Source organism: Dendropsophus ebraccatus, chromosome 7 (assembly GCF_027789765.1).
Source record: "Dendropsophus ebraccatus isolate aDenEbr1 chromosome 7, aDenEbr1.pat, whole genome shotgun sequence".
NCBI lineage: Eukaryota > Metazoa > Chordata > Amphibia > Anura > Hylidae > Dendropsophus > Dendropsophus ebraccatus.
Window position 1 is genome coordinate 57,504,186 of NC_091460.1, and position 15,519 is coordinate 57,519,704.

The 15,519-nt window shown below is 44.9% G+C and overlaps 1 protein-coding gene across 1 annotated transcript in view; it reads left to right on the forward strand.

Moving 5' to 3' along the window:
• GRXCR1 (glutaredoxin and cysteine rich domain containing 1) overlaps positions 1-15,519 on the forward strand; it is a 38,841-nt gene that overhangs the window by 10,781 nt on the left and 12,541 nt on the right. The window lies entirely within an intron of this gene.

Here is a 15,519-nt window from a genome sequence, read left to right on the forward strand (position 1 = left end):
TTGGCTGCAGCCACAAGAGTGACTGGCAGAGAAGAGAGCCAATGGCTGCTAGGACAGTCCACTGCTTTTACCTATAAGGGCCCATTAGGAGCCCTTATGGGTAAATGCATAGGTGCAGGAGCAGACTACCTTCTGCTTAAACCCTTATGTACTGCAGTGTGTGAGTGATCCAATGTTCAGAAGAAAAGGAGATATCTGCTTTACTGCTCGTGCTCTGATAACCCCTGACCTATGCACAGAGCTCTGCACATTTTCCTACTTGATGGTCGCCAGAGAACAGAGGTCACAGGTTATCAGAGGAGATCTCTTTGTCTTCTGCTTATTAACCCTTTTTTTCTGTTGCATGTAACAGTGAGTCACTTACACACTGCAGTACATAAGGGGGTAACCAGAAGGACACTCGCTCTTACCTTCTCCCCCGAGCCCCCCTCCTGCATGGGCCCCATAGTAACTGCCTACTGCCTCTATGGTAGCTACGCCACTGTATCTTAGATGGAAATCCCAGTGCTGAGTCTGTGGCTATTTCGAACATGCAAAGTGCAGCAGGAATAGGGTGCAGATGTACTGCACATGTCCGCTGGAGCTAATAAGTCAGAGATGGTACGTGATAGGATGGCCTCTAGAAGAGCTGTAAATCACACCCATAGAGGCATGATTACAGCCAAATCCAGCCCCCGGTTCATGATTTTTGCAGCCCAGATGACTAGATGCTTTGCATACAGCACAGGACTTGATTAGTGATGAGCGAGTACTAAAATGCTCGGGTGCTCGTTACTCGAGACGAGTATTTCCCAATACTCGAGTGCTCGTTTCGAGTAATGAACCCCATTGAAGTCAATGGGAGACTCTAGCTTTTTTGCAGGAGACTCAAGTTTGGTAGAGAGAAGGTCATGTGAAAACCTGTCAACCTCAGAAATTGATGGAAACACAACGGAAATGGACAGGACACAGCAGGGGCAGCATGTATGCATGCCTCTGAGGCTGCCTAATGGCATCATTATGCCTAATTCTGTGTAACAGCCTGGTTAAAACAGAGGTAGGCATAGGGACCACACAAAAACTCAGCCTGACACAGCATGGCAGCGAGAACACAGGGAACCATTAAAACAGAGGTAGCATATCATGAACCACCCAAAAATTCAGCCTGACACAGCATAGAGGACAGAGTGAACAAGGTAGAAGCGGTAGCCAGTCAGCCTTTCAAAAATTATACCAGACCTAGCATGGCAGTGAGCACACAGAGAACAATTAAAAGTGAGTGAAGAAGCAAGTGAGCCTCCCCAAAATTAGGCCAAACACTGCATGGCATTGAGCACACAGAGAACTCCCGGGAGCAGTAGCCAACATGGAGGCCAGGCAGGAGCAACAGTAACCAACATGGAGGCCAGGCAGGAGCAACAGTAACCAACATGGAGGCCAGGCAGGAGCAACAGTAGTTAACATGGAGGCCAGGCAGGATCAGCAGTAGCCAACATGGAGGCAAGGGCAGGCACACCAGTAGTCAGCAGTAGTCAGCATGGATGCCAGTTAAGGCCCAGAAGTAGCCAACTTGAACGCAAGGGCAGGCACAGCAGTAGTCAACATGGATGCCAGTAAAGGCCAAGCAGTGGCCAACATGAAGGCAAGGGCAGGCACACCAGTAGTCAGCAGTAGTCAACATGGATGCCAGTTAAGGCCAAGCAGTAGCCAACATGGAGACAAGGGCTGGCACAGCAGTAGTCAACATGGATGCCAGTAAAGGCCCAGCAGTAGTCTACATGGATGCCAGTTAAGGCCAAGCAGTGGCCAACAAGGAGGCAAGGGCAGGCACAACAGTAGTCAGCAGTAGTCAACATGAATGCCAGTTAAGGCCCAGCAGTAGCCCACACAGAGGCATAGGCAGGCACACCAGTAGTCAACATGAATGTCCATTACTGCTCTGGTCAATCCTGCCTTAAAAACGGCTACAACATCGAAAAAAGGTCGAAAGTACTGGTGAAAGAATGGCAGAGGACACCCGTAAGATAAGATGACATCCACAGATAATATGGTTCGAAATGGACAAGACAAGGAAGGTAAATTGAATTTGACTATCAATTTGACTGTAGCAGTTGGGGTAACATTCCCTGCATCATGTGACTCCCCACTTCTCCCCCACCATTGTTTTGAGGTTGAATTTGACTTTAAATTGGACTGTAGCAGTTGGGGTTAGTTTAACTGGTTGACTTGCGGAAATGCGCACAGATGCGGTGCACCTTGTTGAGCAAGTCAGCCACATTGGGGTAAGTTTTAAGGAACCGCAGCAACATTATGTTGAAGACGTGGGCCAGGCATGGTACATGTGTGAGGCTGCCGAGTTGCAGAGCCGCCTCCATGTTCCACCCCTGGTCACACGCAACCAAGCTCGCTGCTAATTACACACGAACCCGGGTGCTCACCATCAAGGGTACACCTGATGCCTCTCGACCGGGGGTGGTGAGGCCCCGGCCACGACTAGACCAAAAAAACTAAAATAAAACAGCTGGCTGGTTGGTGGGGACGCGATTGGCGGGCAACCAGTCCCGCTCCTCCGCAGACGTAGTGTGACGTCAGAGCATGGCAGTGAGCACACAGAGAACCCTTAAAAGTGAGTGATGAAGCAAGTGAGCCTCCCAAAAATTAGGCCAGACACTGCATGGCATTGATCACACAGAGAACCATTAAAAGTGAGTGAGAAAGCAAGTGAGCCTCCCAAAAATTAGGCCAGACACTGCATGGCATTGAGCACACAGAGAACCATTTAAAGTGAGTGAGGAAGCAAGTGAGCCCATCCAAAAATTGGAGTGAGTCCAAGGGCTGGGATATTTAGTGGACATGAACCCGGGTGCTGACAGCTAACTGGCTAGGCCAGCTGTCAGTCACCATCAAGGGTACACCTGATGCCTCTCGACCAGGGTGGTGAGGCCCCGGCCACGGCTAGACAAAAAAAATTAAATAAAACTGCTGGCTGGTTGGCGGGGGCGCGATCGGCTGGCCCCCGGCAACCAGTCCCGCACCCCCGCAAACGTAGTGTGACGTCAGAGCAAGGCAGTGAGGACACAGAAAACCATTAGAAGTGAGTGAGGAAGCAACTGAGCCTCCCAATAATTAGGCCAGACCCTACTCTGTCTAGACTGGGGACGGTTGACATAGTCTTGCTGGGCTGCCATTAAACTGTCAAAGGCCTTGGAGAGTGTTCCCCTGCCCCTTGACAAGCTGCCTGCTCCACCACTCCTCTCCCCCGCTCTTTGGCCTACAGAACTACATCCTCTGGCGCTAGTGGTGTCAGATGGGAAGTACATTTTCAGCTTCTGCACCAGGGCCTGTTGATATTGATTCACTCTCATACTGCGTTCCTCGGCAGGAATGAGAGTGGAAAAGTTCTGTTTGTACCGAGGGTCCAGGAGGGTGAACACCCAGTAATCTGTGTTGTCAAAAATTTTTTTAATCCGAGGGTCACGGGAAAGACAGCATAACATAAAGTCAGCCATGTGCGCCAGGGTCCCAACACGCAAGAACTCCCTCTCCTCACTAGCCTCAATTTCCTCCTCCTCCACCAATTCCTCCTCTTCAGGCCATACACGCTCAACAACTAGTGTAGGGCTGGGCGGCACACTGTTAAAAGTAGTGGCGGCTGGGGACAGAGTACCGAGGGACAGTCACCGCCATGAGGTTCCTAAAAGCCTCTGTCTCTACCAGCCGATAGGGCAGCATCTCCAAGCTCAGCAGTTTGCCTATGTGCACATTTAGGGCTTGTGCTTGCGGGTGAGTGGTAGTGTATTTGCGCTTCCGTTCAAAGGTCTGCTGCAGGGACAGTTGAATGCTGCACTTGGACACCTTGCTGGAGGGTGTGCAGCATAGTGGAGGTGAAGGGGTGCGTGTAGGGCGGGAGATGCTCGTGCCTGGGGCCTGGGCGGGGGGACTGACAGAGCCAGCACGTGAAAGAGGGTGTGGTGTTTAGCACTCATATGCCTGCACATGCTGGTAGTGGTTAGGCTGGTAGTAGTGGTTCCCCTGCTGATCCTGGCGTGGCACATGTTGCACACTACAGTCCATCGGTCATCCGCACTTTCTTTAAAAAAAAACTCCAAACTTGGGAAGCAAGTGAGGAAGCAAGTGAGCCCACCCAAAAATTGACTGTAGCAGTTGGGTTAACATTCCCTGCATCATGTGACTCCCCACTTCTCCCCCCACCGTTGTTTTGAGTTTGACCTCGTCCTCAACCCTTACCCCTGGGGTTCACCATTTTATTGACACTGCACAGTATGGAACTTAGATAGGCCTTGTGTATGAAATACAGAAATCAGGAAAAATACTTGTGCTCCCACAAGTTTTGGGGTTCTGTACGGTACAATCTGGTACTGGCTGGACCTAGATACACGCTGTGATACTCCCGTACAATGAGCAGTGAAGTTCTATGCAGGATGTACTACAAATCCCAGCAATACAGTTTAGTCCCCACGAGTTTTGGGGGGGCTGTACGGTACAATCTGGCTAGGCCAGCTGTCAGTCACCATCAAGGGTACACCTGATGCCTCTCGACCGGGGGTGGTGAGGCCCCGGCCATGGCTAGACAAAAAAAATAAAATAAAACAGCTGGCTGATTGGCGGGGGCGCGATCGGGGGGGCCCCTGGCAACCAGTCCCACTCCTCCACAGCCGTTGGGCTGTGCGATAGAATGTGCTAGTGGCTGGACCAATACACACTCTGTGACACCCCCTTACAATGAGCAGTGACGCTTTATGCAGGTGTACTACAAATCCCAGCAATACAGTGTAGTACCCACTAGTTTAGTGGGGGCTGTACGGTACAATCTGGTACTGGCTGGACCTAGATACACGCTGTGATACCCCCGTACAATGAGCAGTGAAGTTCTATGCATGATGTACTACAAATCCCAGCAATACAGTGTAGTCCCCACGAGTTTAGGGGGGGCTGTACGGTACAATCTGGTACTGGCTGGACCTAAATACACGCTGTGATACTCCCTTACAATGAGCAGTGAAGTTCTATGCAGGATGTACTACAAATCCCAGCAATACAGTGTAGTCCCCATGAGTTACGGGGGGCTGTACGGTACAATCTGGTATTGGCCGGAACTATACACACACTCTGACACCCCCTTACAATGAGCAGTGAAGTTCTATGCAGGATGTACTACAAATCTCAGCAATACAGTGTAGTCCCCACGAGTTTAGGGGGGGGGGCTGTACGGTGCAATCTGGTACTGGCTGGACCTAGATACACGCTGTGATACCCCCGTACAATGAGCAGTGAAGTGCTATGCAGGATGTACTACAAATCCCAGCAATACAGTGTAGTCCCCATGAGTTACGGGGGGCTGTACGGTACAATCTGGTATTGGCCGGAACTATACACACACTCTGACACCCCCTTACAATGAGCAGTGAAGTTCTATGCAGGATGTACTACAAATCTCAGCAATACAGTGTAGTCCCCACGAGTTTAGGGGGGGGGGCTGTACGGTGCAATCTGGTACTGGCTGGACCTAGATACACGCTGTGATACCCCCTTACAATGAGCAGTGAAGTGCTATGCAGGATGTAATACAAATCCAAGGTATACAATGTAGTACAGCAGGACCAACAGCCCCAAAATCAAAAAGGAGTACACTGAGCACTTCTTAGGGGTGTGTATGCCACACCTAATGCTCCCTTTCTGCCAGCAGCCGATCACCACAGTGTGCTGGTGAAATCGTGGTAGCAGCACTGCAAGTCCCAGCCAGCAGTCTGTAGTAATACTATTAAAAACACTTTTAAGCCATGAAAAGGGCTGTTTGTTTGTATTGCTAGTATATACCCTGCCTACTGGAACGCTAAATCCTACACTGACACTCTCCCTGAGAAGCAGCAGCTTTGTCCCTAATCTCTCACAGCATGCTTCTGAAGCGAGCACTGCCAGCGCCGAGTTTTATATGGCAGGGTCATCTGATCTGGCCAACCAATCACTGCTATCGACATGTATGGGTCCCACGTGATCGTAGGATGTACCAAAGAGTCTACTGCATGTTTATTGGCTGAGAAATAGCGCCCAAACTTACGGGAAACGGATGATGAGATTTTCACAAGTATCGCGAGATGCTCATCTGAGTAATGAGTACCATTGAGTACCCTAATACTCGATCGAGTACCAAGCTCGGACGAGCATGCTCGCTCATCACTAGACTTGATATAAGTATGTTTTCAGGGTGGATTAGGGGAAATTTATAGCGTTACTGTTTTATTCTTAGGTGACTGGTTGCCTCTAAGTAAGGTTTGTTTTCACAAAGAGAATAAAAAAGCTCCCATAGACCAATGATGGATGGATATAAAACAGCCAATTGACATGGAGTCTTTGTTGAAAAAATATTGATACTGACAGAACTAACAATATGCTGTCATCTATTCAGCAATAGACATAGTAAAACCTTCATTGCCTTTTCAGTAGCGTTTAATGTGTTGGAATCATTCCTGGTTTAGACTAAGCCGATTATGTGATCCCGCCGTCTTATTTTATAGTCATTAACACAGTCTTCACATCTCTTCATTTTCATTAAATCTATAATAGCACTTGAAAATATTTAGGCCTAATTTCCACTTTATCTTTTTATTTACTAGAAGCAACACGACATTTGTGGCGGGAACGGAGGCATAGGAAATATTTGATTAAGAGACACATTGGGAGTCATGTAATAAATTAGTAAGACACTTGTGTTTGTTTTGCTTGCTGCTGAATAGGGAGATGTGATACAACTGATTAAACAGGTTGGAGATTTGCAGAGTAGATGGGGACTACGGGGGTACCTGTCTAGGCAGTGCAGAACTTTGTCAGGGTGACTTTAACACTTGAATCTTAATAGAAGAAACCTGCACTCACGGTTTAGAGAATACGTGATGCAGGAACATGGGTACTGGGCTTGAACAACCGGGTTTAGCTAATCTGTCAAGATTTCCTGAGGAGACTGAGTGAGGTTGAGTAGGGTACTTCAGCTTTACTTGCACTTTGCCAACCACTGGGGATAGTCCTGGACAGCTGAAGACTTTCTAAGAATACTTCTGTAAAACTTTGTCATCCCAGACATTGATATCCCCTAATGGTAGTTGCCCCTCTTAGAGTTTAGCAAAGCATACTCTTGTTGAATATGCTTGTGAAGGAAAGTGTTTTGCAGGAGCTAGCACCTGGCCTAAGGTACTAGGAAAATGCCTTGATAGGAACTTTGTAGAAAAGGCCTCTGATAGGCCAGGAGACATGTCTGACAATCATACTCTTGTGCATATAACACAACAAGATACAAACAAAAGCATTACCTCCAAAAACTTTTGATGTACTGAAATAAATACAGTAAAGCCCAGTGGCAGCATCTTGTGGCCAAAAGTGAATACTACAGTTCTGAAAACAACAGTGGTGCAATAGTGTCTGGGAGTAAAAAGAACCTTCTAGAAACTACCTTCAAGGGGTTATCCAGCACTACAAAATAATGGCCACTTTTCCCCCTCTCTTGTCTCCAGTTTAGCTTTGGTTTGCAATTAAGCTCCATTTACTTTAATGGAACTGAGTTCCAAACCCCACCCAACCTAAAGACAAGAGAGGGGAAAAAGTGGCCATGTTTTTGTATCGCTGGATAACCCCTTTCAGTGTCGTCTGGAAGAGACAGATACAGTAGTCGCACATTAGTTCTGGGACACTACATAGACATGTCAATGTTTTGATCAGTTGGGATTTATAAGGGGTTTCCCAAGAAAAATAGACTACTGAGCTATCCACAGGATAGCTCATCAGTCACTGATCAGCACCCACACTACACAGTGAATGGAGTTTCTCTCTGTTCATTGTCTAGCAGTGGTGATGTGTAACTGCATCTCAGGTACTATTCAAGTGAAAAGGAGCTTAACTGCAGTTACGGCCGTATTACAAGGTTCAATGCTTGGGGTAAGCGAGTGCTTATTTACTAGATTGGTGCTCGCTTATAGAGTCTATTTCACAGCTCAATAATTGTATACCCAGGGCTGCACAGACATTGTTAACAATGTCTGTGAAGCCCTTACTTTAAAAGGGTACTCTGTCGTCGGCATATGGAAAATAATATAGATGTTATGCTTACCATTCCATGACCCACTGGTGTCCTCCTGCTGTGTCTCTGGGTCCCCCACTGTCCGCAGCTACCAACACTTCCTCACACTAACCTGTCTTGATTGTGACAGCCCACTCAGCCAATCACTGATCGAGATAGGACAGTGCCATGGTCAGTGATGGGTTGAGCAAGCTGTCACTGGAGAGATGGGTTAATTTGCGGCAGTGTTGGCAGTGGCTGTGTACAGCAGGGGACCCAGAGACACGTAAGGAAGACACCAGGGGATAGTAGAGAGGTAAGCATATGACATCTTTATTTATTTCTATATACAGATGCAGGAGAACCCCTTTATTCAGTAACTGCCTACACGAAGCAATGCACAGCGGACAATGATTTTTTATCATGTTAAAAGTCAACAATCAGCCATCGAGTGAATAATTGTTTGCTCCTCAGCTTTACACGGGGTAATATCTGCCTAATTCGGCCTGATTCGGCAGATATTAGCTCTGCGCAATAAGACCCTTGTGACATTGTGGCACTGCAACACAATGAACGGAGACAAACTTTGTTCACTGTGCGGGCACTAAACTGATGTGGGTGTGGGTGTCAGGTGTTGGCACCCAGTCGCTCACTACATTTTGCTTGAAAAACTCTAATGTTAAATGGAAATCATCTCCTGTAATCAGACGGAGTAAATACTGAGCCGTGTGTGTGTGTCTGTGTGAAGTGCTCTATTTTAAGTGACTGCAGTATGATATACTTGGCTTCCCTAGGTACCACCATAACTTACCAATACCCGAACTTCCCACCCAGGGCTCATCCCCTATTCCGAACACTACCCCCCGTACCCAGTAAAGACACAACCAGCATATTGGAAAAAGGCCATGTCGGCCATATTTATTAATACCAACATTATTTCCAATAAACATATAATGAATAACATACCCAGAAAATTGTGCATAAAACATATAAACTCAACATAACAGCACACAGTGTAGGGACCTGAGTTTGACCTGGAGTAGAAGGTCCCCTTGGAGACCCCATTTTACTTCATTTTGACTCCTCTGCCCTCAGCCGCACTCACCGACCCAAAGGCACCAATTCCCCTGTGGGCTTATTGCCTGACAGGACCCACCATAAATCCAGTTGGATGCATGTCTCCCACTCATGCACCTACAATTTGCCTCCAAGGGGCCCCCTTCTACTCCGCCAACTCCTGACCACCATAGACAACCTAATACCAACTAAGGGAGCGTGGGTGGGACTTTCACTTTCCTGACTAGGCGGGCAGTGACGTATTTCCGCCCGCCTCAGCTTTTATACCCCACCTAACCCCTCCTCCCAAGTGACACTCTCTCCACCCTGACCAGTTAACCCTTTCCCCTAATGACAAACCAGCCTAGTGCAGCCTGAGTAAAGCCGCACTACGCTAGGGCTGTGCCTCCGCTCTGTTGCTCCCATGATTGGTGTGGGTCACATCACTCAGACCCTAACTCACCAAGATTTCATATGTCTTCTTAACTTGTCAAAAGTTTTTTCAAATGACAGTAATGCTTAAAATGTTTTTACTGCTAAGAATATATGTATACATCTTGACATCAAATGAATGCTGAGGCTAGAATATAAGGAGTAGAGCCTACAGTACATCTTGCTGTCAATAAAAAATGTTCACCTTATAATTTTACCAGACTCATTTTTCTAGGTGCAATATCTGAGGTGCAGCACTCATTTGAAGTCTTGAAGCAGCATGAATAGTTTTACCTTCTGGTTCTATGTGTAAGAAAGACATGAAGAAAAAAGATGGCAAGCTGTTATCAGTCCCCCCTGTACAGCCTTCAGTGACCCCGAAGAGGCATATAGGATATTTTCCTCTTGTTATCATCCTTTTTCCCAGAAAAAAGGATATAAACTCTATGGGGGAGATTTATCAAACATGGTTTAAAGTGAAACTAGCAACCAATCAGATTCCACCTTTTATTTTCCAAAGAGTCTGTGAGAAATAAAAGGTGGAATCTGATTGGTTGCTAGGTGCAACTGAGCCAGTTTCACTTTACACCATGTTTCATAAATCTCCCCCTATGATTATATATCGAAGAGCAGTTGCCCATTTATCAACCAGTAGCATTTGTTTAACTTTTTAACCCCTTAGTGACCGTCATGCTGCCTTTTCACGGCGGTCGGTAATGGGCTTTATTCCGATGCGTACGCCTTTTAACGGCGGACGCATCGGAATAAATTACCGCCCGCCGGCGGCGGCTGGGCGGTGGATCAGCTGTCAGTGTGACAACTGACCCCCCTGAAACTGCCCAGAGCAGAGGATTCTCCGCTCCGGGCAGTTTAACCCATTAAATGCCACTGTCAAAGCATGACAGCGGCATCTAACGGGTTCCAGTGGGTCCTTGTCGGCGCCACAGTCATACTCACGTGATCGCGACATCCTGCGTTGCCGTCCGGTCCCCCAATGTCTCTATGGTAACTCCAGTTTATGCCCACATATGGGGTACCGTTGTACTCAGGAGAACCTGCTTTACAAATTTTGCAGTGCATTTTCTCTCCTGTTCCTCGTGAAATTGAGAAATTTTAAACTAAACAAACATATTATAGGAATAAAAATATTATAGGAAAAATTTTTTTTTTTCATTTTTACTTTCTAATTTTGAATATTTTCCTCTAATACCTGTGGGGTCAAAATGTTCAGTGCACCCCAAGATGACTTCTATAGGGGGTGCACTTTCCAAAATGGGGTGACTTTTGGGGGGTTTCTCTTCTCCGGACACTACAGGGGCACTGCAAACGCACCTGGCGCTCGGAAAGTTCTTCAGAAAAATCTGCACTAAAAATGCTAATTGGCGCTCCTTTTCTTCTGAGCCCTGCTGTGTGCCCATGCAGTGGTTTATGCCCACATATGGGGTACCTTTCTACTCAGGAGAACCTGCGTTACAGATTTTGTGGTGCGTTTTCTCTCCCTTTCCTTGTGAAGTTGAGAAATTTCAAACTAAACAAACCAACAAGAAAGAAAAAAAAGAAAAAAGTGATGGCACTGCCTGGCTCTCCACTAGATGGCACTATCTCAGGCTGGGTCCAGTATGTGGTGGTGCTCAATCCGAAATAAACATGCTGTATGAACAATGAATAAAGGATAAAAGAAGGCACTCACCAGCAGTGTATTCAGACCATCCGGCTTTTATTGCTGTGCGCAGGGGGAGCGGGGGAGACAAGGTGGGTGACCGCAGTTTCACGGCTTAGTGCCGCTTTGACGAACCCTCCTGACATAATAACAAACATATTATTGGAAAAATTCTAGTTTTTCATTTTTACTGTCTAATTTTGAATACTTTCCTCTAATACCTGTGGGGTCAAAATGCTCACTGCAAACCAAGATGTATTCTTTGAGGGGTGCACTTTCCAAAATGGGGTGACTTATGGGGGGGGAGGGGGGTTTACTCTACTGACACTACAGGGGCTCTGCAAACGCACCTGGTGCTCAGAAACTTCTACAGCAAAATCTGCACTGAAAATGCTAATTGGCGCTCCCTTCTTTCTGAGCCCTGCTGTGTGCCCATACAGTGGTTTATGCCCAGATATGGGGTACCTTTCTACTCGGGAGAACCTGCGTTACAGATTTTGGGGTGCGTTTTCTTTCCTGTTCCTTGTGAAATTGAGAAATTTCAAACTAAACAAACATATTATTGGAAAAATTCTAGTTTTTCATTTTCACTGTCTAATTTTGAATACTTTCCTCTGATACCTGTGGGGTCAAAATGCTCACAGCACACCAAGATGTATTCTTTGAGGGGTTAACTTTCCAAAATGGGGTGACTTTTGGGGGGATTTCACTTCGCTGGCACTATAGGGGCACTGCAAACGCACCTGGCGCCTGAAAACTTGTACAGCAAAATCTGCACTGAAAATGCTAATTGGCGCTCCTTCCGTTCTGAGCCCCATGGGTGCTTTTTTTCTCCTGTTGCTTGTGAAAATGAGATACTTTAATCTGAACGAACATATTATTTGAAAATTTCTATTTTCCATTTTTTTTTTTCGGCCTAATTGTGAATACTTTCCTCCAGCCCCTGTAGGGTCAAAATGCTCATTATACCCCTAGATTAATTCCTTAGGGTGTGTAGTTTCCAAAATGGGGTCACTTATGGGGGTTTCAAGTATACAAACCTCCTAAACCCACTTAAAATAAGAACTGGTCCCTAAAAAAATTCAGTTTTCGAAATTTCATGAAAATTTGATAATTTGCTGATACATTTCTAAGCCCCGTAACACCCAAGAAAAGTAAAACATGCTTACGAAATGAAGCCAGAATAAAGAGGACATATTGGTAATGTGACCTAGTAACTAATTTATGTCATACGACTTTCTTCTTTCAGAAGCAGAGAATTTCGAAGTTTGTAAAGTGCTAATTTTTTAAATTTTTCATGATATTTTAATGTTTTTCGCAAAAATTACAAAAGATAATCACCAAATTTTGCCACTAACAGAAAGTACCATATGTTACAAAAAACAATCTCAGAATCGCTAGCATATGTTAAAGCATCACTGAGCTATAAGCGCATAAAGTGAGACTGGTTAGATTTTGAAAAATGAGCCTGGTCATTAAGGCCCAAATAGGCTCGGTCCCTAAGGGGTTAAGGACCCTGGAAATTAAAATTTTAGCATTTTCATTTTTTCTCTTTTATTTTTCTATCTACAGAGCCTATAAGGAGCTGTACTTTGTAACTATAAATTATACTGCAAAACTGGAAAAATAAATTGAAAAAAAGAAGTTGCAAATTATGTTGGTGCTCTGTTTTTACACTGTTTATTGAAAAAATTTATGTTATGTGTATGCCTCAGGTTGGCACGATTGTAACAATACCCAATTTGTATAGCTTTTGTCATGTTTTACTACTTATAAAAAAAAATAAAAATGTAATTGCCATTCTAACCCCTAATTGTATTCTGACCCCTATAACATGTTTCATTTTATGTCTACAGAACTGTATAGCCATTTGTTGCACATAGATCTGACCTTTTATTAATTTTTTATTATTTTTTGTGGAATATGATTGGATCAAAAATAACAATTCTGGCAGTTAGTATGTGTTAATAACATATTTTAATAGATCGGACATTTCTGAACGTGGTGGTACCAAATTTATGTTTATCTTTTTACTTTTCATTTTATAAAAGGTAAAAGGGGGGTGTTTTATTTTAAAAAAAAAATACACTTTTGTAGTTTTATCCCTGCCCATGTCCTTTTTCTTCTATGAGCAATCATTTGATTGCTTATTGAGAACAATGCAGAACCTATCTGCTGCATTGACCCATTATCTGCTCTGTAGATATTAAAAAATGAGGATCTTAGCAAACTATTTGATCAAATAGAGTGTACCATGTCACCATGTTAAGGTGTCCTCAGAGACATGATCCCTACTCTAGCATTTTCACACTAGCAATGGCCTCTCCTGGGCTGAACAAGCCTACAACTGGGCAGATAGGATGCCAATAATCTTTATTTATAGCACCCTTGGGACATGGATGGAGTGCAAGCAAACAGGAGGTAGCCACACACCCCACATTCAACAGAAAAAAATGTCATCTCGCTGTGAGTATGTAAAAGTCCGCCCCCTTAACCCTCTCACAGCCTGGCCCGTGCTCCGGCTTGCTTCAGGGGCTCCCGGCATCTCCTGGCACTCAGCCAATCAGTGTGCTCCGGCGGGGTAACTATGGATATGACCATGCCTACACAAGCCCTATTCTGATTCAATAGGACTTAGAAACACAATTCACCCAGCTTGGTTGTATCCATAGTTACCAGTTCAATGTGTTCTTCCAAGCAGCCCATACATTCTAGTCTCTATCGTGTGTAAACCATTCACTGCTGAACCTAGTACAGTACATTTACAACATAAAAAGCAGCAAAAAATATTATAAAACATCATAAACAGGTAGAAAACATCACCAGTATCAATGACAATGTAACAAGCCACCAGATAGGCATCAAACAACACCCATACTGTATGAATCCCAGTGGGACACTGTACTATCTATTGTTAGTGAGAGCAGCCGTTTACACTGCAAAAAAAACCAAACAAACAAAAAAAGCCATTCAAATCATAAACATCTTTTTGTTGTGGATCTTCAAACTGTTAACTAAGCCACTATATTTTCTCTGTTTCAAGGAATAATATCATAATATGTAATATGAAATAATTTTGGGCTTATCGGTGAGATTATTTCTAGATTTGTGTACAGGTGCAATATAGGTGCAGGCTATAGAAGCTGCATTCTGTGTGATACAAAACCCAAATATGCCATGTGTACATGATGCTTTTTGCATATTGTTAGCAAGACTGTAAGCCCCACTGGGTGTAAGAATGTAAAAAATGACAATCTCTGCAAAAATGCGAAAAATGTTGATGCCATATAAATAATAGGAGATATATTTTAGCAGCAATTGGGGTCAAAATTACTTTGTCTTAAAGGGGAACCATCGGCAAGTTAGACTATTCTAACCCACTGTAGCTCCTTTTTGCATACTGAGCACTGAGGATGAAGTTATGTCTGTTACCTTCATATTTGGTGTTGTTCCTGTGCAGTTTTAATGTAGTGCTCCGTCCCATAAGGGGACGGAGCACTGCCCCGCCCACAGTGTGCTGATCCTGTCCCGCCTAGCCCGCCCCTTCTAATGATTATCAGTGGAGCAGGGCTGGCAGTCTGGGGGTGGCGCAATGCCCCAAAAGGCCTTAACGGACAAAACACTACATTAAAACTGCACAGGAACCGCGCCGAAAATGAAGGAAACAGACATACCTTCATCCTCAGTGCCCCATGCAAAAAGGAAGCTATCAGCAGGTCAGGTGAGCTGATAGTTCCCCTTTTATGTTCAATCCTTTGTATTGCATTTAATATTATGATAAGAGATGAGCAAACCAAACCAGAGATAAATCTAAACATTGACTAAATATGGGTTTGGATTGAATTTTGGGTGGTTTGTTTTGGTTGAATCTACTAATATAGTGTAAGCCACATGGCAGAAAGGAGGGGAGTGAAGACTCACATGCCATCAGGGTAGCTCAAAATGCCTTGCAAACAACTTACCGTGCCAACCAGAAGGCGGTATGGGGTAATATAAGGGACACTATAAAAATCTATGCATGAAGCTTCAGAACCATTTTAGGGATAGCAGGTGTTAGGGGAAGTTAAGCTGGTCATTAATGCTCAATAGCTACAGGGCCATTACACTGTTTTATACAAAGGTTTTAGAGCTATTGGTGAAGTTTGGGATTGGACTGAACTATTTGGAACTACTTTGAAAAGTTTGCTCACCTTTACTATATGACACTGAACTAAATAGCAGACATTTGCGGGTGGACGCTTCGTAAATGTCCCCCTTAGTATGAAGTAAGATTAAACTTTAGGCTATGTTCCCACAACATACTATCAACGATCGTTCTTTAGTG